Here is a 25,991-nt window from a genome sequence, read left to right as displayed (position 1 = left end):
AGAGGGACATCCTCGAGTGAATCACATAACTCATTTTCCAGGAAACGTCGGTAGAATTCACCATTTAGTCGCGGCGGTAAGAAATAAGGGCCGATCTAAAAAAACGTCACAAAAGAATTTATTAAAGTTGCAATGGAAAATTTCTTAATTAATAAGAAAATTTATTATTTACAATTTGGTTTCCAATTATTCCTGCCCACACGTTTGTGGTCCACCGATACTGAAATGCCTATTGTCGAATAACGTGCAAGTTTTTTTTCCGCCCAATAATAATTTTGGCTATTAAGTACGCTGTTCGGTGTAGGTAAACCTCGCTTTGTCTGTCCAGAGAATGCAATCCGGAAAAGATTATCTCGCCGGCATTGAGCATAAAATCCTACGCATTTTCATAGATTGTTGATATTTATTAAATTTTTAATAACGCGAAAACATGAAATAAACATGAAAAAAATATCTTCACAAAAGTAGACGTGCGATGCTCTATTCTCGATAAAAGTTGTACCCGCTGAAAATAATACGGGTGCAATCCGTTTTGGCGTAGAGTACGGTGCACCACGTATCGCGAGAGACCGAGTGTCCGAGCTGCACGGCGCACATTGTTCCGGGGATTCTCTTTGAACTTTCTCAGAATTCTTTCTTCCGCGTTTACATCATAATGCAATGGTACATTTGCATTTCGACGATTTGGAAGAATATTTCCTGTCTCGCACGTTGAACACATCTTAATATGGTGAGAAGGATATCGCTCACGCCCGGGGAATCTCTCCGCGTAAATGCAAACCGCGGCACGAGCCTTTTCTCCGATTAATTCGTACGCAATAATTATACCAGTATACTCCTTTGTAATTATTGTATTTCATTTCTTATCAGGCATGTGTGATCGCGACCGAATGCAAGGCATAAGCATTTTAAACAAATAAATGTTTGTAAGCTGGTAACATTTGTTTTGTTATTCATTTGTTATCATTTTCTTCTTTATCCCGTTGTTTCTCGACACTAGTCGCTGCCCAGCATTCGACGTATACGTCTCGACAAAAGATTAAATTAAATATTAAGAAATGTATACTACAAGGGAGTACACAGATATGATTATCGCATACGGTTTAGCCGGAGAAAATGCTCGTGCCGCGGCTCGCATTTACGCGGCGAGATTCCCCGGACGTGAGCGATATCCTTCTCACCAATTAATATTGAGATGTGTTCAACGCGCGAGAGAGACTGGAAATGTTCTTCCAAATCGTCGAAATGCAAATGTACCATTGCATTACGATGTAAATGCGGAAGAAAGAATCCTAAGAGAGTTTGAAGAGAATCCCAGGAGCAGTGTGCGACGTGCAGCTCGGATACGAAGACCAATTATTTGGCCGGCGCGATCGCCAGATCTCAATGTGCTCGACTATTTCGTGTGGGGACACATTAAAAATTTAGTCGAGCACAGGCGTGATAGCACAGAAGCAGAGGTACGAGAAGCAATTCTCGCTGCTTTTAATAGCATCACGCCGGAAATGACGTATCGCGCTACGCGAAATATGGTTCGAAGAGCCGAATTGTGTTCGCGCGAAGGAGGAAATCACTTCGAACAACTGTTGAATTAAAATATGAGAGTGAATTAGACCTATTGGGGATACCACTTAAAAAAAAATGCGCCATGTTATCTACCGCAAGGTGGTGAGGAAAAGATGACAAATATGCCACGAGAGAGAGAGAGAGAGAGAGAGAGAGAGAGTGTGTGAGAGAGTGAGAGAGAGAGGGTGAGAGAGAGAGAGAGTGAGAGAGAGAGAGAGTGAGAGAGAGTGAGAGAGAGAGAGAGAGAGAGTTTCTTGAGAGAATGACTATTTGTTATTCATATTAAAATTTCGACTAAACGTATCCGAGTATTATCGTGTAACTTGCATCGAATTTCTGTTTCCTATGCATTCTGAATTTCGAGATACACAAAAAGTTATGTAAAATTACATTAACAATAAATGCCGAATTACGCGATAAATAATGGAAATGTAATATTTTTTTATTATTTATCATGTAATTTTACACTTATTTTTATATTAGTAATTTTACGTATTTTTTATAGTACATTACCAAATATGAGGTCGAAATTTTAAAATTGTAAAAAATAATTTTTCAAGCCTCCACTTTATAAGCACATACACAGCCGTCCTGATCGGGCTTGTCTTTTGTCGAACGCTCCGCCCAGCGCGCTTAATGACGGCGCCGGGCGCCTAGTGACGTCTCCGCCTCCGAGTGAAGACGCGTACAATTGGCCGACGTTTTTTATGAATAAATCATTAATTATTAAGAATTTCGCAAAATGCTACAGGACTTTTCGTCTCGGTTTGGCCCACTCTACCTATCTACGAGAGTTGGAACACGAGTCACCGGACACCCTGTATACAGGGTGTTCGGCAACAGGTGGGCCAAAATGTAAGGAGTGGTTCTACATGATAAAATAAGACGAAAATCAAGAATGACAAAATTGCGTCCGAGACTTTGTTTATTAATTATAAATATTTTAAACTTCGCATTAAGGGCGCCTCACGCACGGAAATTTTCCGATATTTTGCGTGCGTAAGGTACATCGGTAGAGTCGCCGTCAAAATACACTGTGACGCATAAGTATACAAAAACTTACATCGTAACAGTTGATGTATATTTTGCAAAATGTAAAATATTTATAATTAATAAACAAAGTCTCGAACGCAATTTTGTCATTCTTGATTTTTGTCTTATTTTATCATGTAGAATCACTCCTTACATTTTGGCCCACCTGTTACCAAACACCCTGTATATATATATATATGAAGATAAAATTATATATATATATATATATATATATATATATATATATAATTTTTTGCACAATTATAAATATAGATTTTCAAATGTACCTACACTGCCTGTAGCATTAGAATGATATCCACGTACAAAAAAGCCCAAGATTTTATTTTTGCAATCTATTTTATGAATAAAATAATTATTCATCAAACTAATAAGAATATATAATAAGAATAATTTTTTAAATTGATCAATATATTGGTTCAATTTATCGTGTCATCAAAGGGAAAGGAAAGGAAAATCTCCGATTATGTTTATTTCTTATCAATCAGATATTCGATCAAATGATAAATTGTCGATACTATCTTCGATTGAATTTGCTCGATTCCGAAATCAAAGTTTACAACTTGAATTTTTATCAACATTTATAATGTAAAATTGTAAAATATAACTAATTTTCTAATCGTGCGAAGTCAATCAAAGATTAGATTGACAATTACAAAACAAAAGCATATGATTTTTCGAATATTTTTAACGTAATCGGAGATTTTCCTTCTTTCCTCTTCGATGACGATAAATTAAACCAATACACAGATCAATTTAAAAATATTCTTATTACATATTCTTGTTATAAATTTATTAGTTTCATGAATAAATTATTTTATTCAAAAAAATTGCAAAAATTTAAGTCCTGGGCCCTGTGCGGGGATTATTAACCTGGTGCTGTCGGGCAATGCTGAGTAATTATATATCCTGGTGCTGCGGCGGTGCAAGGGGGGGGGAGAGCGACATTTATCGCCATCATCACATCCTCGCGTCCGCTGGCAACGACGGCCATCGCATCATGCAAAAAAGGCAGTATGTCCTACGCGGACTTGAACCCTAGTTCGCACGATGATAATCCCACGCTCTAAATTGGGGCCACAGAACTCTTGTATCAATATGGATTTTCATGAGATATTTGAATTAAAGAGAAATGTTTTAGTAAAAATATTATTCATCTACTTATTTCAAAAAGATAAAATAAAAAACAAAACTACTTTTATCTGTTTGAAATAAGTGGATGGTTTATATATTTGTTCTATGTGACGAAACGTAAAATAATTTATAGTATTATTGGCGCTATATACGTTTTATGATATCAATATGGATTTTTATATTTGAATTAAAAAGAAATATTTTTTAGAAAAAATTCGTCCACTTATTTTAAAAAGAATACAAAATAAAACTACTTTTATCTTTTTGAAATAAGTGGATAAATAATATTTTTTCTAAAAAATTTTTTTAAATTCAAATAGCTCATAAAACACCATATCGATATTGTAACGGCGCAGCCGTTACTAACGCCTCGTGGGCCGATCAGCCGCCCGCCACGTGAGGCTTTGGCGCCTAAAGGCGCCCCTAATCGTTCCACACGGGCCGCCCCACCCCGGGGACGCCCCACCGCGATCCCGGCGCGGTACCCCCGCCACGGACTCGACGCGGAGTAGGGGACCGCCGGACGGGTATATAAGCCGGCTCGGCGGACGAGCTGGCACCAGTCCCGTTCCAAATCTCCCAGACCAGGCAACGGGCTTCTCGTTGTGAAAGTGCCGGGTTTCTCGGTCGCTGGTTCCTACCGTTAGTATCGGGCAACGGGTTTCTCGTTGTAACACCGGGTTTCCCGGTTTCCGGTCTCCTCCTGTAATACGCCGGGCGACGGGCTTCTCGTCGTTACACTGGGTTTCCCAGTTTCCGGTCCATCCTGCTATCCGCCGGGCGACGGGTTTCTCGTCGTTACACTGGGTTTCCCGGTTTCCGGTTCATCCTGCTAACATCCGGGCGACGGGCTTCTCGTCGTTATACTGGGTTTCCCGGTTTCCGGACATCCTTATAAGGCTATATGCCGCCGCACGTTGGCTTCACCGCTCTCCGTTTGGAATAAAGGCGTTACGCCCCGTACCTAGTATCTCCAGCATCGTATACCGGGTAAATTGTAAGTCCCATCAGGACACCGCTATAGGCTATGCGCCTCCACCTGTTGTATCTCCAGCATCGTATACCGGGTAATTCGTAAGTCCCATCAGGACACCGCTACAGGCTATGCGCCTCCGCCTGTTGTATCTCCAGTATCGTATACCGGGTAACTTGTAAGTCCCATCTGGACACCGTTATAGGCTATACGCCTCCGAGCTTGTAAATACACCGGACGCTCCGTTCGAGCCTCACGCTTTGTACATATACCGGGTAGCTCTAAAGTTCTTTGTTCAGGCTTTACGCCACCGGACGTTCCGTTCGAGCCTCACGCTTTGTACATATACCGGGTAGCTCTTAAGTTCTTTGTTCAGGCTTTACGCCACCGGACGCTCCGTTCGAGCCTCACGCTTTGTACATATACCGGGTAGCTCTTAAGTTCTTTGTTCAGGCTTTACGCCACCGGACGCTCCGTTCGATCCTCACGCTTTGTACATATACCGGGTAGCTCTTAAGTTTTTTGTTCAGGCTTTACGCCACCGGACGCTCCGTGCGATCACCGTTCACTACGTATACCAGCGATCCGCTAAACCCGTAGGATGACCTGTACCCTGCTATTAAACATTCTTTTCGTTGTTCTTTTTATTTGAATAAACCCACTATTTTTTATATTAAGGAATAAGCGAGTCTGACTTTCCCCCTTCCTTCCGAATCCTGGAACCGGCGAGCCGATCCGCGGCGTCGGGAAAGGTGAACCGTTACATGGCGCCCGAACAGGGACCTGCCCAGTGGAGATTCCGACTTGCTTAGACCTGTTTAAATGCCCGCGTGGATTAACCGATTGTCAAAACCCGAAGCCATTGCCTTGGCCGAGAGGCACGGGCTTGAGAGTCAGGGGACTCTTGACGAGATCCGCCGACTCCTCCGCCGATTTGTCGGGCAAAACCCCGCGTTATTCCAAACTCGTATGACCGTGCCCACTATTCGCGTCGGGATGGCCACTGAAGGCCCAACCAAGGACGAAGGACCTACCTCCCCGACACTCATCGAACCAGCCAAGGTCATGAATCAGATCCGGAAATGGGGGTGCCATTTTGATGGCAAAGACCCCTTGGCATTCCTCGAACGCACAGAAGAGCTGTGCCTGGGGTACGGATACACCGACGCCCAGATGCTACTGGGACTACCAGAACTCCTACGGGGAGATGCCCTGCTATGGTATCGCAACATCCGCGATACCATAGCCAGCTGGGCCGACTTTCGACAAGCCATCCGTCGGCAATACTTGCCGAGCGGGTACGAACGGCAAATGAAAATGACGATCCAGGGACGACAACAACGCCCGAAGGAGTCCTTCCAGAGGTACGCTACCGAGGTCCTGACAATGATGAGACGGGCTGGGGGATATTCACCCCTGGATCAATTAGAACAGTTATATGAGAACATGGACCCGGAGTACCAACTGCACATCCGTCGAACCGACGTGCTCAGCGTCGGAGACCTCAGCTTCCGAGCCGCCGAATACGAGGAGGTCGACCGACGCAGGCAAGAACGGCGAAAGGACACCCTGCCGAGTCACACCCCGGTCGTAGCTTCCGCGACCTATAGTCGGGAGGAATGTTGCTGGCGGTGTAAACAACGAGGGCATACCCGCATAAATTGTAAGAGACCGCCTAAGAAATTCTGCTCCAAATGCAGCAAAGACGGGGTCCTTACCCGCGACTGTCACCCCCCGACGGGAAACGGGGCGCGGGCCGGAGACGTCGCGGCCGTCGTCCAGCCCGACTCTGCTTAAACTATAATCCAAGACCGCACCTCCTGATCTAGATCGCCGGGCAGCAGTATTGGGGCCTCCTCGATTCCGGCTCGGAGATATCATTTCTTAATGCCAACACAGCCCGCCGAGTTAGCCGCACATCATCGAGTCCAGACCCCAGGGCAACAGAGATACGCCTGGCCGACGGGACCCAGGTCCCTATCGTCGAGACTATCGAGACAACGGTTAAGTTGCAAGGAAAATCGCACCGACACCGCTTCTCCGTGCTCCCGCAACTGGACAATGCCGTGTTAATAGGCGTGGACCTCTGGTCAAAACTAGGGGTAGAATTGCGCCCACCGCCCAAGTCCATCACTCATGCCACGACCAAGGAGGGGGCCGCCACGGCCAGCATCAGGCCGGGCACCGCCAGTGAAGCGCTAAAGCTACAAGCCTTCCTGAGTAGCGAGCTCCCAAAATTCGAAGCAGTCCGCGGCCCGACTGACAAAGCCGTCCACCAAATTCGGCTCAAGCCGGGGCCGCCTATCAAACAGCGGTACCGTCCCCGCAATCCGGCCATGCAGACCGTCATCGACCAGGAGGTCCGAAGGGGTCATTGAGCCCTCCACCAGCGCCTGGAGCTCCCCGATAGTACTGGCCAAGAAAAAGGACGGGACCTACCGGTTTTGCATCGATTTCCGCCGGCTAAACGCGGCCTCCGAGAAAGATGCCTACCCGCTGCCTCATATTACCGCCACGTTGGATAAGCTGCGAGGCGCACACTATTTATCCACGTTGGACTTACGCAGCGGGTATTGGCAGGTACCGCTGACGCCGGAGAGCCGCCCCGCAACCGCCTTTACTGTGCCAGGGAGAGGGCTGATGCAGTTCCGTGTCATGCCGTTCGGACTGCACTCAGCCCCAGCCACCTTCCAGCGATTACTCGATACCGTGCTGGGACCTGCCTTGGAACCCCACGTCCTCGTTTACCTGGATGACATAGTCGTCGCATCACGCACCTTCGAGGAACACCTGGGCCATCTGGCCGAAGTTTTTCGTCGCCTGCGAGACGCCCGACTGCGCCTCAACCCGGAGAAGTGCCATTTCTGCCGACCAAGTCTCCGGTACCTCGGGCACGTGATCGATCGCCACGGAATCCGGACAGACCCGGAGAAGGTGAGGGCCATTACCGATTGGCCCGTCCCCACGACCCTCCGCAGGGTACGACAGTTCCTGAGGGTAGCGTCGTGGTACCGCCGATTTATCGCCGACTTCTCCACCATCGCCGCCCCCCTCACTCGCCTCACCAAGAAGGGGGCACGCTGGAACTGGGCCGTGGAAGAAGAAACCGCGTTCCAGAAATTAAAACAGGCGCTAACCACCGCCCCCGTCCTCGCCTGTCCGGATTTTACCCAACCATTTGTACTCCAGACCGACGCCAGCACCCACGGGTTAGGAGCCGTGCTGACTCAGCACCTCGGCGAGGGAGAACGAGTCATCTCGTACGCCAGCCGAACCCTCAACGCGGCAGAGCGAAATTATAGCGCCACCGAGCTGGAATGCTTGGCCGTCGTGTGGGGCATACGCCGAATGCGGGATTACCTCGAGGGCTACAGGTTCACCGTCGTGACCGACCACCAAGCTCTAAAATGGTTGCAACGAATCGAGGCCCCTACCGGGCGACTGGCCCGCTGGATGTTCGAGTTGCAACAGCACGGCTTCAACATCCAGTACCGGCGAGGTACGCTCAACCAAGTGGCGGACGCTCTCTCTCGCCTCCCGGAAGCCTTAGCCGTGACCCGGCCGAAATGCCGGTGGTACCACCGAAAGTTAACCGAGGTACAAAGACACCCAACCGAGCACCCGGACTACAAGGTACAGAACCGACAGTTATATCGGTACATCCTCCATGATCTGGACTTCCGGGAGACGCCAGCTGAGGAACAGTGGAAGCGGTGCGTACCTACGGATCAACGGCCTGCGCTACTGCAACGAATGCACGACGACCCGGCCGCCGGACACCTGGGCATCTCTAAAACACTTGCTCGGGTGGCCCAACTCTATTATTGGCCCGGCATGTTTTGGGAGATTGCCCGGTATGTCCGAGGATGCACTAATTGTGCGCGGCATAAGGCCTGCCAACAACGACCGGCTGGGCGGATGATGGCCACCCCCGTCCGAACACCGTGGGAACAAACCGCCGTAGATCTGATCGGCCCCCTGCCTCGATCGAATAGCGGCCATACCTGGCTGTTAACCATCCAGGACCGATTTAGCAAGTGGGTCGAGATGGTCCCACTCCGGAAAGCCACCGCCGTCGCGGTGGCCCGAGCGCTTACCGACCGGCTAATATACCGACACGGATGTCCGACCACCCTCGTGTCCGATAACGGGACCCAATTCATCGCACGACGCGTCGAGTCCTTGCTAGCCGCCTATGGGATCCAGCATCGGACATCCCCCGTATACACGCCACAATGTAACCCGGTAGAACGAGCCAACCGCACGATCAAAACAATGATCAGCCAATACGTCGGCCGACGGCACAAGGATTGGGACGAGCGAATTCCCGCCTTGCAATTCGCCGTCAACACCGCCCGACACGAGGCCACCGGATACACCCCGGCCTACATAATACACGGCCGGGAGCTCGCCCGACCGCACCCGGAGGACCGACCGGGAACCGCACCGGCCCCAGGACCCAGCACCCGCCAGACCCAGCTGGAGGACGCCTACGAAGTGGTCCGGATCCACCTCGCACGGACCTTCCACCGACAAGAAAAACCATACAACATGCGGCGACGAGACTGGCGACCGCAGCTGGGCGACCGCGTATGGAAGCGGGACCGCCTCCTATCCAACAAGGCCGACGCGTTTAACGCCAAGTTAGCCCCGAAATATAGCGGGCCGATGACGGTTCGACGGATTATATCCCCGGTGATCGTCGACCTGAAGGACGCCCGAGGACGATGGCACCGCCACATCCACGTGCAGGACCTCAAGACGGCACCGGAGGAAGGGGACGAGGACATTAGCGGGACTTAGCCCCCGGACCAGCAGCCGCAGCTCCTCCAGCACACCGCCCTGCCCCCCCCCCCGCCATCTCGCGGCCCTCCATAACAACCTCCCGACTCGGCCGGTACAAAAGTAAGACCGCCTAACGTGGGCACAAACCTCCTCCGGCACACCCACCCCCCGCCATCTCGCGGCCTCCGACGCAACCTGCGACGGCTCACCGACGGACCGCGTAGTCCGACCCCCCGCCGCTAGGATCCGCAGGAGGAATTTGATTTCGCGCACTCGAAAAACCCCCCGCAGGGGTATATAAGGGAGCCGGGTCAATGACCCGGCACATACTGCCACGATGAGCGATAACGCTAACATCCAGGCACTTTTTGGAGACTTGTCCTCCGATGAGGGCGACGGACCGATCGCCGAACCGACGGGGCCAACCGACAACCAGGCCCCGGCGGCGCCGGTCCGGCTCCCGCGGCCGGGGATCTCGGTGCAGCGGTCCGACGCGCAGCAGGAACGCCGAAGGGCTATTCTGCTGACCGCGCCGCCGCCACCGCCGGGACCACGGCCGGGGAGAGTCCGGACCGGACCGTCACGACGGCCCGCCGCCCCTCCAACACCGCCAACCCGGGGCCTCCGCGAGGGGGTGGCGGGGGTGGGGGTCGTTACTGCAGTGGCGGCACCCTCCTCCCAACCACCCACTCGAGAGACCCACGGACCGCCTCCCGCGGCGCCCCCCGTCAAGGTCCTCCTTGACGACGGGCACGTGGTGACGGTCCCGTGGTTTTGCGCGCTCATAACCCGGAAGTTCCGGGCCACCTCCCCTTCCGGGCGGTGGATCATCCGGTTCGACCGTTTCGGTCGGCCGCGTATGATCCGCCGTCTTGAGAGGGGGTAATGTAACGGCGCAGCCGTTACTAACGCCTCGCGGGCCGATCAGCCGCCCGCCACGTGAGGCTTTGGCGCCTAAAGGCGCCCCTAATCGTTCCACACGGGCCGCCCCACCCCGGGGACGCCCCACCGCGATCCCGGCGCGGTACCCCCGCCACGGACTCGACGCGGAGTAGGGGACCGCCGGACGGGTATATAAGCCGGCTCGGCGGACGAGCTGGCACCAGTCCCGTTCCAAATCTCCCAGACCAGGCAACGGGCTTCTCGTTGTGAAAGTGCCGGGTTTCTCGGTCGCTGGTTCCTACCGTTAGTATTGGGCAACGGGTTTCTCGTTGTAACACCGGGTTTCCCGGTTTCCGGTCTCCTCCTGTAATACGCCGGGCGACGGGCTTCTCGTCGTTACACTGGGTTTCCCAGTTTCCGGTCCATCCTGCTATCCGCCGGGCGACGGGTTTCTCGTCGTTACACTGGGTTTCCCGGTTTCCGGTTCATCCTGCTAACATCCGGGCGACGGGCTTCTCGTCGTTATACTGGGTTTCCCGGTTTCCGGACATCCTTATAAGGCTATATGCCGCCGCACGTTGGCTTCACCGCTCTCCGTTTGGAATAAAGGCGTTACGCCCCGTACCTAGTATCTCCAGCATCGTATACCGGGTAAATTGTAAGTCCCATCAGGACACCGCTATAGGCTATGCGCCTCCACCTGTTGTATCTCCAGCATCGTATACCGGGTAATTCGTAAGTCCCATCAGGACACCGCTACAGGCTATGCGCCTCCGCCTGTTGTATCTCCAGTACCGTATACCGGGTAACTTGTAAGTCCCATCTGGACGCCGTTATAGGCTATATGCCTCCGAGCTTGTAAATACACCGGACGCTCCGTTCGAGCCTCACGCTTTGTACATATACCGGGTAGCTCTTAAGTTCTTTGTTCAGGCTTTACGCCACCGGACGCTCCGTTCGAGCCTCACGCTTTGTACATATACCGGGTAGCTCTTAAGTTCTTTGTTCAGGCTTTACGCCACCGGACGCTCCGTTCGAGCCTCACGCTTTGTACATATACCGGGTAGCTCTTAAGTTCTTTGTTCAGGCTTTACGCCACCGGACGCTCCGTTCGATCCTCACGCTTTGTACATATACCGGGTAGCTCTTAAGTTCTTTGTTCAGGCTTTACGCCACCGGACGCTCCGTGCGATCACCGTTTACTACGTATACCAGCGATCCGCTAAACCCGTAGGATGACCTGTATCCTGCTATTAAACATTCTTTTCGTTGTTCTTTTTATTCGAATAAACCCACTATTTTTTATATTAAGGAATAAGCGAGTCTGACTTTCCCCCTTCCTCCCGAATCCTGGAACCGGCGAGCCGATCCGCGGCGTCGGGAAAGGTGAACCGTTACAATATCATAAATCGTATATAGCACCAATAATACTACAAATTGTTTTACGTTTCTTTACATAAAAAATATATAAACCATCCACTTATTTCCAAAAGATAAAAGTAGTTTTATTTTGTATCTTATCTTTTTGAAATAAGTGGATGAATAATATTTTTTTTTTAAATTATTTCTTTTTAATTCAAATATCTCATAAAAATCTATATTGATAACATGAATCCCGTGGCGTTAATTTAGAGCGTGGGATTACCACCGTGCGAATTAGGGTTCAAAACCGAGAAAAACTTTTTTTTTTGTATAGTATATCAGACATGTTTTTTTTTATTATATACATTTATAATTATATATGATTATATATAATTATTAAATATAATTATTATATATAATTATTAAATATAATTATTATATATAATTATTATATATAATTATTATATATAATTATTATATATAATTATTATATATAATTATATATAATCATATATAATTATAAATGTATATATAATTATATATAAATAAAAAATTCTCCTGCAATCTTTCAAAGCGAAAGCGAAAGACACAGTAAAGAAAAAAAAGTAACATTGAATATGTGTGTGTGTGTGTGTGTGTGTGCGCGCCGTGCGGCAACACCTTATTTGCAAACAAATAACAATCAGCCGCGCGACAACAACGCACGAACTCGGGAGATGTGCAGTCCACTTTTCGTCGCCGAAGACAAAGGAACCAAAGATGCAGCGACGTAAGTATTTCACATAATCTCTCTCTCTCTCTCTCTCTCCCTTTTTTTATCTAATAATTTTTTTTTTCTAATTATTTTAGCAAGAAGTGAAGGATACGTCATCCCGAAGAGGAAGACAGCGGACGCGAAGATGGCGACGGCGCCGCTGCCAGCGGACGCGAAGACGGTGACGGCGCCGCTGCCAGCGAACGCGAGGACGGCGACGGCACCGCTGCCAGCGGACGCGAAGACGGTGACGGCGCCGCTGCCAGCGGACGCGAGGACGGCGACGGCGCCGCTGCCAGCGGACGCAAGGACAGCGACGGCGCCGCTGCCAGCAGATGCGAGGACGGCGACGACGCCGCTGCCAGCGGATGCGAGGACGGCGACGACGCCGCTGCTAGCGGACGCGAGAACGGCGACGGCGCCGCTGCCAGCGGACGCGAGAATAATGATGACCTCGCTGCCAGCGGACGCGAGGATGATAATGAGTATGTATATATCCGGTCTTTTATGTACACTCTGTGTATGTATATTTACACACACACACGCACACACACACACACACACACACATCTCTGTGTGTTTTTGTCTCTGTCTCTTCTCTCTTTTGTACATTGCATTTTTTCATACATGCACAAAAAATATTTTTAACATTACATAAATAAAAATAATTACATACATGTATGTATGTATGTATGTAATTATTTTTATTTATGTAATGCAGAAAATATTTATTATTATATACGTCTGCATGTATGAAAGAATGTAATGTAGAAAAGAAAGAAGAGACAGAGAGACAGGAACATATATATGTATAGATACATAATAACAAAAATTGGGAACATTCTAAAAATGATGGCCTCTCTCAATATTTTCACTCAGGAAAAATCGTCTCCAAATGATACCAGGAATCTGCCATAAACTTTTTCGCCAGTTCTGGGGCACCCAGTATATATATACATACCAATATATCTATATATGGTGTCCCAGAACTGGCGAGAAAGTTTATGGCAGATTCCTGGTATTATTTGGAGACGATTTTTCCTGAGTGAAAATATTGAGAGAGGCCATCATTTTTAGAATGTTCCCAATTTTTGTTATTATGTATCTATATAAGCCTTATAAATTCTAAAAGCAAACTATCTAAAATTAATTGAATATTGTAGTTCTATTAATTTCCACAAGGCTTAGTTTCCAAAAAAGCCTTTATTTTAAACTGCTCTAATTCGAGAATATAATTTGATAAATATAATTCGAGAATTATTGGTGTCTCGACATTTTCACGGAGGAAAAATCGTCTCGGAATGATACCAAAAATCTGTCAAAAGCTTTTTCGCCAGTTCTGGGACACCCTGTGTATGTATATATATATATATATATATATATATATATATATATGTAAATATAAAATTTCTTTTTTTTGCAGCGAATTAACACCGCGGTGCGTAAGGCGGTAAACAAGGAGCGGGCGCGCCAATACGTAAATACGCCGATCGCCGCCTTCATACTCCCGCAGCACCAGGATACGTACGTGCGCCGCCGACAACACCAGGATATATACCGCCAGCAGCACTAGGATACGTGACTGCACCGCCGGCAACATCAGGATATATATTTGCACCGCCGGCAGCACCAGGATATATATATGCACCGCCGACAACCAGGATATATATCCGCATCGCCAGCAGCACCAGGATATATATCTGCACCGCCGGCAGCACCAGGATACGTGTGCGCACCACCGGCAGCACCAGGATACATATCCGCACCGCCGGCAGCACCGGGATACGTGTCCGCACCGCCGGCAACACCAGGATACGTGTCCGCACCGCCGGCAGCACCAGGATATATATCCCCACCGCCGGCAGCACCAGGATACGTGTCCGCACCACTGGCAGCATTAGGATACATATCCGCACCGCCGACAGCACCAGGATACGTGTCCGCACCGCCGACAGCACCAGGATACGTGTCCGCACCGCCAACAGCACCAGGATATATATCCGCACCGCCGGCAGCACCAGGATACGTGTCCGCACCGCCGGCAGCACCAGGATATATATCCGCACCGCCGGCAGCACCAGGATATATGCCTGCCTAGATTTATTTTATTACATTTTTTTTCATTTTATTTTATTACATATTAGTCACACTTAACTTATTCGATTTTTCAATAACTGTGTACTTGGAGGTCGATAAAGAACTCGTCCCACTAAGAACAGAAATAATCCTTCGATCGGTACAATCGTTGAATAGTTAGAAATCATTTATATGATTTCTTCCTTGTCTCTTAAAATGGACTAGTTACAACATCATCAACGATTGTACCGATCAAAGGATTATTTCTGTTCTTAGTGGGACGAGTTCTTTATCGACCTCCAAGTACACAGTTAGAAAATAAACTATTTTTCTTGAAACGTATTACAAGTTTAATATAAAGCCAATTTCTCTTCAAGATGACTTCGAGTATATTAAACTTATTTTTTATTTATGTATAATTGTTGACAAATTGGTTAAATATGTTCTTTTTTATTTTTATATAGTCAATATTACTATTTTTCTTTTTATAAAGTCAATACTTAGATTAAAGATTTCTGATGTGAATGTAACTTGTCACACATTTGCATACACTCGTCTGGATGGCATATCATATTATATGTATTGTTATACACATGGATGTGACAAATTTTCAACTAAATGTGACTAATGTGTGATTTGTGTATTAATTTACATATGTCGTATGCAGGACTATGACATAAGATATTGCAATTTTTTTTACAATTTATATAAACATGAAACCAAAATAATATGAATATAAATTTAAAGATATAAGACAGGCAGTAAGAGCCAACTCGCGGATGACAGTGCGTTATCCTAACGAAACTAAATTTTTTTCGTTAGGATTAAGTATCTGTGCACAAGGCACCAAATTTTACTTGGTCACGGCCAAGATTTAAAATATGAAATAATCTCATATTTGAGATTTAATTTCAATAACCCTTTCACCCTTCTACGGAATTGAAAGGATCTGAATAGCTCAGTTGGAAGAGCAGTCGCCCGGCAAGCGAAAGGTCTCGGGTTCGATTCCCGATTCAGCGACTTTCGGATCTATATTTTTCTCTTGCATTTACTTATTTCCGTAGGGTGGTGAAAGGGTTATTGAAATTAAATCTCAAATATGAGATTATTTCATATTTTAAATCTTGGCCGTGACCAAGTAAAATTTGGTGCCTTGTGCACAGATACTTAATCCTAACGACAAAAATTTAGTTTCGTTAGGATAACGCACTGTCATCCGTGAGTTGGCTCTTACTGCCTGTCTTATATCTTTAAATTTATATTTATATTACAGACCCTTGTTAAAACTCTTACAAAATAATATGTTTTGCGTTATATATAAAAATGTTGCCAAATAATATTTAGTCAACAAATTTTTTTTTTAAAGGATAACTTTACAGTATTATTAGAATATATTTAGAAATTATGATAACTGATAAGTGAATAGTTTTGAAGGAATTTTTAATTATATATATATATATATATATATATAATATATAGTTTATTTTCATAGTATATTTAAGTTTTCTTCATTCTGAAACAAAGAGAATAAATGTATAAGATAGACGTGCCATCATTACTCTACTTTACTCAGTCAAATGACTATCCACAGACGTATTATGTATTTTGTATTCCATATTTGTTTATGATTATTTCGGACATGTATTTTATTTTACATATTGTTGTGCCTCGCGTGAGACACAGAAGGGATGTTGCCGGATTAGGAAGTGGACTTCTGAATCGTCGGGGTTTCTCCGTAGATTTTAGTCTTGTTTAATGTAGTATTACTTCTTTATTCAATATATATATATATGTATACTGGTATTGTATATATAGTCTTAACAAGACTCGGCGTATGGTTATTTAAAAAACCTCTGGTAACTTCGTTTCTCTTTTTCGTTCGTTTGACGCGACTCTAGATTTATTCTGACTTTAGCTAATTAACGACTCGTCTGATTACGAGTCGGGAGTTATCCTCGATGTGTCTTGGTAGGTTGGTCTAATTCAACTCGCTCTCTGTTCACTCCCGAGTTCTTACGTGAACTCAGTTTTTCGTTATTTCATTTGGAAGGGGGGGTGCCTGGCGACAGGCACTCGATTGGTGCGAAGCTTTTGCATACGCGGCTAGATTTTGAGCTAAGAGCTGTTCGAAAGATGAAGCTCTTAGCTTGCGTCTTCGCGGTTTCCGGCCCGCTGCTGCATCAGCGGTCTCCACGCGGATTTTATATCCGTTAACTTGTAATTATAGCCTTTTGGGCTATAACATCCCTCCCCCGTTAAAAAAGAAAAACGGAGGTACGAAGTTTTTTGTTATATCATTGGTTTTAACAATATTTGATTATGTTGATATCTTATTCTATGTACAATTATAGTTTCTCCGATACATAGTAGGTTCTATAATCGTTTCTTAAAATCTAGTACTTTGACTTCTTTTTAGTATTGATCGCGGTATTTCAAAGTCATCGTTTATTATTACTCTTGGCTATTTTTCGTTTTTATTTTTATTATTTTTTTTTCTTTTTATTATTATCTTATCTATGCTACAATGGCTATTGCGGGTACTGTCGTTGTTATTCCGATAAATGTCATTGGGTAGACAAATTGCTTCTGTGCAAAAAAAAATTTTGTTCGTTGTTTTGTAAGTCGTTGTCTATAGTTTCTGTCTGTTTCATGTAATTGTCAATTTGCTAGAAATATATTCCTGGACCATGTTTGAATTCTGTTATCTCATACGGTTGACCCTTCTCACTTTTCTTCTTGAGTACTGCAGCGTTGCAGGCTAAGAGTGAGAGTGCCTTGTAATGATATACATATAATTCTTCTTACTACTTTGTCCTTGATTGTGAGTATATGCTTTTGTTTGCAATTTTTTATCAAGCAAGAGAAGCGTTCGTTCTATATGTCTTTTGTCGTCCCTTTAGTCTTATGACAACCTTTGCTTTATTACTACCGTTGCGTCGTCTAATACAAAAAAAATGTTTGGTTCTGATATGTGGTTTGATTGCGATTGCTCGCGATGCCATGTAGAGTTTGTGCCCTGGTGGGAACCGATATGTTTCTTTTGTTCGAGGTTTCTTAGATGTGTGGGCCCAGTTGAGGGGCCGGCATTGCCGACCAACCGTTTTGAACGGGCTGTCGCAAGATATGCGGCTAGCTCCTTTCCGTTCTCTTTACACGTGAGTGTAAATGTACGGTCTGGTATGCGCGTTGTGCGCGAAGGTGCTTTGGTGCCTCCCGAGGAGGGATTCATGATTCCGGCCATGCAAACCCTGAGGGCTCTGCAAGAGGGGCTGCCTCTCCCTTATGGACGTGTATGTCACGAGGACGAAGCAGACAATTAGGTAAGTCCTAATTTTCAATAAATAGTTTTAATTTGTTTGTACATTAGCTTTGTTGTGTGTATGCGTATCGCTTTTTCTTCCTTTCTTTACTGTGTAATTGACGCTTGAATTTTTTTCTATTATTGTATACGGTCCTGCCCATAAGGCAAGGCGTCAAGTTTCTTTGGTTGTCCTTGTCGTAGCGTTTCATCGTATACAAGTACCTTATTTCCGACTTTAAATTTTATTTCTTTCGCGTTTTTATCATAATAGTTTTTTGATTCGATTTTTTTTTCTTTGTTTACGCGATGTCGAGTTATACGCGTCACCTACTCGTATAGTATATATCTCGTGTGCGTTATCTTCACATATGTCTTCTACAGTTACAAGTGGCGTGTCAATCTCTACGGTAGTATCAGTCGTATTAATCATGCTGACAGGGCATCGAAAATTTTTTGGTTCGACTAGGCATCGTCTGATAAAAATTCCTGGCGCGGTTTGTTCGGCTTTTATCACGCCTATTTTGTTACAATTTGTTGTAGTTTGTACAATAGTTTTACTACGCGGTTTTAATAGAATCTTTTTATACGGGCGCAATTTTATTACCGCGTTTCCTATTTGCAGCTGCTCCTGTTTCCTATAATCGCACGAAACTTCTTGTTTTTTCAGGAAATCTATTCCTATTATCCCATCATATTTCATCGGGAAATCGTCTTTCACGACGTAGATTGCGTGTTTAATTTTTCGGTCGTCCAGATCGATGGTCGCGAAAAATTTTCCTATTGTTCGCGCTTTGTGCCCGGTTATTCCGATCAAAGTAATTTTGTTTTTATGGATTTCGGTTTCGCCTTTTAAAAGTTTGACCTTTATTAGAGAGACAGTAGCACCGGTATCGTAAAGCATATTAATTTTGCCGGTTTTTATTTCTCGTATCGGTAGGGTTATCAAGTTTAAGCTTGCCTTCTCGCGAAGCGTCGAACTCACATGAGTCACCTGATATTCGAGCGCGCGAGTCTTCTTAACCTTATCTCCGCGCTCTCCGTCTTCATCGCTGTTTCGCTCGTCCTTGTCGCTGCTACGCTCGGAATCCGTATCACTGTTTCTCGTTTTCGGATTCTTACGACTTTCGGTTGCATTAATGTTACGCGATTTTTTATTACTGTTTGTTTTATCGTGACTTGATGTCGTTTTTGGCCGTCTATTTAAAGTCCAGCACTCGTCGCGGTTATGCCCACGCTTCTTGCAATAGTTGCAAAATTTTTCTACCGTAGTTACGCGATCTTTCTTCTCCGGTTTCGGAAACGCGTATTTACTACTACGGCATTCTCGCCCGATGTGGCCTGGTTTTCCACATTTGTAGCAAATAATTTTTTCGATATCTCGCAATGACGACTTTATATCCCGGTGGTTATTTTTAGTCAATCGGGTCGCATTTGCGTTTCTGACCTTTTCTTCCGTTATTGCTGCGTTAATAGCATCTTTCAATGTACGATAATCCCGTGATCTAACGATGGTTTGAATTTCCTCGCGTAGTCCTGTCTGGAAATTATGCAACGCCTGACTTGACTTTGTATCGTCTCGAGGATAACGCGTTTTTCCGTCGTGGAGCGCGCTCGTCCCTCGATCATTGACTCATAGAGCTCCATTGCAATAGTCTCGACGCGAATTCCGAAAGCTTGTGAGTCTTCGTTTGCTTTTTGTTTAAGGGAATTAAACTCGATTTGTAAATGGGTAGTCGTATGCTTGCTTTGATACGTTGATTCTAATTGTCTTTTTAACTCCTCGTAAGTACGTATATCTTGCGTTTTGCAATCAAGCCAAGCCTTTCCCTTGACTTTTGTGCTAAGAATGCCCCAAACGAGACTGTCCTCGTCGCGTCTATCTATATGATTGATAGCATACGTGCATGCATCTAGGAATTCATTGAGTTCGCGCTGTGACTCGCCGTGGAAAGTGGGTATAAGTTCCCTTGCTTCCTTTAGTGTCATGTGTCTTCCGCGCGTATTTCTACGGTTTTTTACGTCGTACTCGCTGCCGTCCGTATGCGATGTCGGATCTCTCTTCCTCACGTCTGTCCAGGACTCGGTCGCGTGAGCAGTCTCGCGAGTCGCGTCGATTGTCGTACCTATCGTTCGCGTCTCTACCATATCGATTTCTGTTCGCGTCTTGATAGCGTACATCGTCGCGTATGTTCTGTCGATTGTCGTACCTTACTATATCGTCCCGGTCGTTAATGTATTCGTGGGAATTTCTTGGGTTATCGCGATCCGGTATCATGTTTCGGTTGTGCGTACGCCTGTGGAATTCTCGACGGCTGTCGTCCGATTCCTCTCCGCGAGACAATGACGCACGTATTTCTCTACGCATTTCCTCGCGCATTGCATCTATTTCCGCACGCACATCTGTTTGTATTTCGCGCATACCTTGTATTAACTCGCGCAATAAAGGACTATCGGCGTCTACCCTGCGATTATCAGGTGATCTATTCTATACGCGTCATAGTCGCGTGCTACAGCATCACGTAGGCGGTTGATTTCACGGTCAACAGCACCCTCGGATACGTTCTTGGCACCGTTTGGCGGTGTTCGCGACATGTCGTTCTGATATTCGTTAGGATCAAAAATGCTGCTGTCGTAGGACGTAAGCGAGAATTCTCCGCGTTGCGACACGTTACTAGGAGTTCGACTTACGCGTACTTTAATTTCTCTTCTTATTTTTATATCGGCGTCGATTTCTTCTTTCGCAAATAGACTTTCGTCGAAAGTATCAAACGGAAATTCGAGTTTGGTTATCGCGTGAGTAGGTAATTCTGAGTCGCTTTCGCTCGAGTAACGCGCTTCTAATTTTATTCGCACCGTTTCGAGATTTTCTAAAGTTAGTGGCAATGCCTTTATTGCCTGCTTGGCTGAGTCGCTAAACAGCCACGATTTATTCGCTATCGGTTGCTGAGGGGTTTCGGGTCTTTCCGACATCCACGCAACGCAATTAATAAAATTCGGACTTACAGTACTACGGTTCGCATCGTTACGCTCTATACGGGTCGGCTGCTGCTGCTGCAACTCGATCTCTCGTGGGCTGATAACGGCTGCTCCGTGTTGGTGATAGATACGGCGGGTCGTCGCTCGTGATGATGCGCTGCCCTTGAGGTTGTCGTAGGTCGACGTTGTCCTTGGACGTCGGCGATCCTTTTCGATTCTCTGCTGCTTATCACTCGTTGCACTGCTTATGTTGTCCGCTCTCTCTTTCTCTCGTTCTTGTCGTGGTGTCTGTTTGTTCCCGTCAGTATTACTGACGTGCCCGTCTAACACATTTATTAAATTTTGTGTTTTTACAGGTCTTCGCCTTGTGAGGGAACCTCGGCGATCTCCGGCTATCCCACCGCTGCCACCAAATTGTTGTGCCTCCGGGAAGGCACGGAAAATTTTGGGGTCTCAGTCGACTGAAGGATGAGGATCCTAGGATCGGCGGGCGTCTCCACTTCACTTTGACTAACTTCAATCATAAGTCAGAAAATCATTGAGAGTCACTGTTATCTCGAAAAGCGCGTTTTGGGCGTTCGGATCTCCGAGTTCACCGCACTCAAAAAAAAAAAAAGGTCTGAAGCGGAGTCCGTAAGTCTTAAATCTCAACGGCAAAAACCCCCCGTCCAATAAAATTGCAAAGCCGTGAGGGGGCGTTGCACTCGTGCACTTCAACAAATTTCTGACACTCAAATGCAAATTCGAAAAAAACGGATACTGGGGTCGTGACCGTCACGGGCCGGAGCCCCCGGGCTTACCGGAGCAAACGGCAGCGCGCGATCGAGAGAGCCCACTAGAAAAAAGAGCGGAGAGGGGAGCTTCGGAGCGCGCGGGGTGAAAACCGTCTCTCTCGCTCTTCGCGTCTTGGAGAGGCGGCGAGAGAGAGAGAGAGAGAGAGAGATCTTCGGAACGCGCGCGACGGTGATCCGTCTCCTCTCGCTCTTCGCGTCTTCGAGAGAGAACGAGAAAGAGAGAGAGAGAGAGAGAGAGACTGTTTCGGAGCGCGCGCGACGGCTAATTGTTGTGTAGCGCGGTCTCACTCCCGCACACGGAGTCTTTCTACTCCAAACGAGAACGCGTAATTAGCGGATTTCTCGTGCCGCGGATCACTGCGTTTTTAACTTTACTGCCCCGATATAGGCACACGAGGCAGAAATTGTCAATCGTTCGAATAAGGTACGAAACAAAGGAGCCCGTTCTTTTCGCGATTTCACTATCACTCGATTGGTTTTTAAAATCCGGCTCGAAGGACCATTTTATATGTATAAGATTTAACGTTGTAGGATGCCGGGTTAACGTGATCAAATGATTGTACGCGTTTTGAAACGGTTTAAATTAGTTTAACGTATAAGACGGGCAACAAGAGCCAAATCGCGGATGACAATGCGTTATCCTAACGAAACTAAATAATTTTTCGTTAGAATTAAATACCGGTGCACAAGGCACCAAATTTTTACTTGGACACGGCCAAGATTTTAAATATGAAATAATCTCATATTTTGAGATTTAATTTCAATACCCCTTTAACCCCCCTACGGAAAATAAATAAATGAATGCAAGAGAAAAATATAGATCCGAAAATCGCTGAATCGGGAATCGAACCCGAGACCTTTCGCTTGCCGGGCGACTGCTCTTCCAGCTGAGCTATTCAGATCCTTTCGATTCTATACTTTTCTCTGTTATATATATTAATGTTGGTAAACAAACGCATTTTTTAAGCCAGCGTGTATCAAATATAAGAGTTTTAACAAGGCTCTGTAATATAAATATAAATTTAACGTATAAGACGGGCAACAAGAGCCAAATCGCGGATGACAATGCGTTATCCTAACGAAACTAAATAATTTTTCGTTAGAATTAAATACCGGTGCACAAGGCACCAAATTTTTACTTGGACACGGCCAAGATTTTAAATATGAAATAATCTCATATTTTGAGATTTAATTTCAATACCCCTTTAACCCCCCTACGGAAAATAAATAAATGAATGCAAGAGAAAAATATAGATCCGAAAATCGCTGAATCGGGAATCGAACCCGAGACCTTTCGCTTGCCGGGCGACTGCTCTTCCAGCTGAGCTATTCAGATCCTTTCGATTCTATACTTTTCTCTGTTATATATATTAATGTTGGTAAACAAACGCATTTTTTAAGCCAGCGTGTATCAAATATAAGAGTTTTAACAAGGCTCTGTAATATAAATATAAATTTAACGTATAAGACGGGCAACAAGAGCCAAATCGCGGATGACAATGCGTTATCCTAACGAAACTAAATAATTTTTCGTTAGAATTAAATACCGGTGCACAAGGCACCAAATTTTTACTTGGACACGGCCAAGATTTTAAATATGAAATAATCTCATATTTTGAGATTTAATTTCAATACCCCTTTAACCCCCCTACGGAAAATAAATAAATGAATGCAAGAGAAAAATATAGATCCGAAAATCGCTGAATCGGGAATCGAACCCGAGACCTTTCGCTTGCCGGGCGACTGCTCTTCCAGCTGAGCTATTCAGATCCTTTCGATTCTATACTTTTCTCTGTTATATATATTAATGTTGGTAAACAAACGCATTTTTTAAGCCAGCGTGTATCAAATATAAGAGTTTTAACAAGGCTCTGTAATATAAATATAAATTTAACGTATAAGACGGGCAACAAGAGCCAAATCGCGGATGACAATGCGTTATCCTAACGAAACTAAATAATTTTTCGTTAGAATTAAATACCGGTGCACAAGGCACCAAATTTTTACTTGGACACGGCCAAGATTTTAAATATGAAATAATCTCATATTTTGAGATTTAATTTCAATACCCCTTTAACCCCCCTACGGAAAATAAATAAATGAATGCAAGAGAAAAATATAGATCCGAAAATCGCTGAATCGGGAATCGAATCGATTTTCGGATCTATATTTTTCTCTTGCATTCATTTATTTATTTTCCGTAGGGGGGTTAAAGGGGTATTGAAATTAAATCTCAAAATATGAGATTATTTCATATTTAAAATCTTGGCCGTGTCCAAGTAAAAATTTGGTGCCTTGTGCACCGGTATTTAATTCTAACGAAAAATTATTTAGTTTCGTTAGGATAACGCATTGTCATCCGCGATTTGGCTCTTGTTGCCCGTCTTATACGTTAAATTTATATTTATATTACAGAGCCTTATTAAAACTCTTATAAAAGAGATTTATATAACAGTTTTAAACATCCTCTTCCTATTTCCCATCTACTTCTATTGACTCTTTTAATTTTAGCGAATATTTTCCTGACTTTCTCCTTAGTATATCTTATATGCGGCAAAAACGATAGCTTTTCATCCATGTATACTCCGAGATACTTTATTTCTGTACAAAATTTTATCTTTTTTTGCCCTAAGAAGACTTTAAGAAAGCTTCCTTTCAGCATCCAGATTCCCTTTTAATAACACAGCCCTTGTTTTATTTTCCTATATTTGTAAACCGCTATCCGTACTCCATTTCATTATCCTGTTTATTCCTTCCTGCGCCTCTTCTCTAATTGTGTTCCCTGAATTTGCACTGGCACTAGGATAGATATCTCCGCATATGCGATGTATTCAGATCTCGTTTCAGCTTCAGTTTTGTTCACTAATACTTGGTCCAGAACTATGTTCCATGCTGTGGGCCCAAAAATGGAACCCTGAGGACAACCCTTACTCAGGTTGGTACCCCCAATTAACCCCCCGGTTGCCAATTGTACCTCTCAAATTTGAGAAGTAATCCATGAAACACCTCAAAAAACTTCCTTGTGCAGTGCACACTCCTAATCCTTTCCAAAATCCCAATCCAAGAAAGATTGTCGAATGCTCTACTTATACGACAAAATGCCTATTACGTACTTTGATTCGGCCGATTTCACGCTGCTGACCGCTCTGCATATTCGTCCTCCGTTGATCGTCCTTTATGAAGCCATATTGATTGTCGGAGCCATTTCTTTCGTACACTTTCCCAACAACTGACAACAGTGAGATTGGCCTGTACGATTTAGGATCGCTCGTGATTCCGGTTCAGGGCTTTGAAGCAGCAGTATTTGTAAATACGCCCTCCTGTTTCCATTGCTTTGGAAAAGCATGGTTTTGTATCAAAGCAATGGTGGTTGAATCAGATGAGTAAAGTGGCGTTTGGTGCTGCCTTCCAAGATATTGTTAAAATATTCCGTTCCAGCTGTTATTTAAATCCGGACCGATGAACTTTTTCTTCTTTGTTCTTTTAAATTGCTTCAATCTATTTCGTCCATTCTTATTTCCGGTGCATATTGTAGTTAAGTATTCGCTATAAATCTGTTCTTATGTTTTGTGGAATCCTCTGCTTCTGTACGTTCCTCTCCATCCGCATTACTGTTTCAAAAGTCTCTTCGCCGATGAAGTTCCAATCAGTTGTAAAATCGCTACCCTAATTTCAAAAAAATCGGACTTAGGATATTACTATTTTAATCTTCCCATCATTAGCTTAGTAGCCAGTCCCCAAGGGTTTTTCGTAGTGTTTCGGTTCACGAAATCATTCCACGAGTCCTTTTTTGCCTTTCCAATCTCTCTCTTGTAGTCCCTTCTTAGTCTGCAGTATATATCAAAACTGTATTCATACGCCTTTTCATATTAAGTTTCCTGTACCGTTTACAGCTTCTACGAGATGCCGCCAATCTTTTCTTTAAGTTGGTCAGTTGTTCGCTCTACCACGGTACTGTTTTCCTAGACAGAGGTCTTCTCCTACTTAGATTGCTACTGCATATAAGATCAATCTTTCTATTAAATAGATTAACGGCGTTCTCCGGACTTGTATTTTGTGATTTCTTTACAAAAGGTCCCATTGAGTTCTGATTTAATAACATCGCCAAACTGATCCCAATTGACCTTCTTTAAGTTATAGAGTTGTCCTGTGATTACCTGATTTGTTTCTGAATTTTATTGTTGTTATGTTCAAAGTATATACAATTATGGTCTGAGGAAGTCATTTTCGGGAAGACCTTCCAATCATTAATATCCTTCAGGGACTCCACTATTCACCACAGTCAAGTCTATATTGGCCTCTCCTATTATAGTAGAGAACGTTGGTTCGTTTCCAGCT

General features: G+C 45.0%; 1 long non-coding RNA gene across 1 annotated transcript in view; it reads left to right on the top strand.

Moving 5' to 3' along the window:
* LOC146722603 (uncharacterized) overlaps positions 1-21,355 on the top strand; it is a 28,716-nt gene extending 7,361 nt beyond the window's left edge. Inside the window, exons 2-3 of the long non-coding RNA XR_014925036.1 lie at positions 17,632-17,902; positions 21,216-21,355. This is a non-coding gene — a long non-coding RNA (uncharacterized LOC146722603). The remainder of the gene's footprint in view (positions 1-17,631; positions 17,903-21,215) is intronic.
* The last annotated feature ends 4,636 nt before the right edge of the window (positions 21,356-25,991 follow it).

Source organism: Nylanderia fulva, unplaced genomic scaffold (assembly GCF_048542155.1).
Source record: "Nylanderia fulva isolate GAGA-0341 unplaced genomic scaffold, ASM4854215v1 Scaffold298, whole genome shotgun sequence".
Lineage (NCBI taxonomy): Eukaryota > Metazoa > Arthropoda > Insecta > Hymenoptera > Formicidae > Nylanderia > Nylanderia fulva.
Note: the sequence above shows the minus strand (reverse complement) of the source record. Positions and strands in the feature narration are given on the sequence as shown.